Source organism: Nannospalax galili, unplaced genomic scaffold (assembly GCF_000622305.1).
Source record: "Nannospalax galili isolate Female #2095 unplaced genomic scaffold, S.galili_v1.0 scaffold8, whole genome shotgun sequence".
Lineage (NCBI taxonomy): Eukaryota > Metazoa > Chordata > Mammalia > Rodentia > Spalacidae > Nannospalax > Nannospalax galili.
In genome coordinates this window covers 1,837,672-1,838,378 of record NW_008358318.1, presented here as the reverse complement: position 1 = coordinate 1,838,378, position 707 = coordinate 1,837,672, and positions in this window count along the sequence as shown.

The window sequence follows — 707 nt, the reverse complement described above, 5'->3', positions numbered from 1 at the left end:
AACAACTGTCTGTAACTCCAGTCCCAGGGGATCCGACAGCCTCTTCTGACCTCTGAGGGCATTGCATGACATGGGTGTACTTACCTACATGCAGGCAATACACACATACACATAAAATAAAAATAAAAAAAAATTAAAGAAGTTGTCAGTAAATCTCAGATAGATATATGGTTTGTACTGGTACTTTTTTGGGTAACAAAATCATTAATATGACCAAGTATAAGTCTCGTTCCACTTCTGTGCATGTGTTTTTGCTTTAGTGATACTAGAGATTGAACTTAGAGCTTCACACTTGCTAGGCATTCTATCCACTGCCACTGAGCTAAATCCTCAAGCTATGAGCTGTTTTTGCTTGCTTAGGACAGCATCTCACATATCCCAGACTGGCCTCTGTCCTGATATATAGCCCAGGATGACCTTAAGCATCTGCTCCAGCTTCTACTTCCCAAGTGCTAGGATTATAGACATGCCCCACCACACCTAGTTTTATGTGGTACTGGGAATGGAACCCAGGGCTTCAGGCTAGGTGAGCACTCTACCAACTGAGCTATATCTTCAGCCCACTCCAACCCCTTTTTAAACTTTTCATTTTGAGACAAGGACTCACTAATAACTCACAGTGACTTTGGAGTCACTGTGTAGCCAGTGATCTCTGGCCTCAGCCTTCCAAGTAGCTGGGATTAGTGGCCTGCCAGGCTAAGCATTTC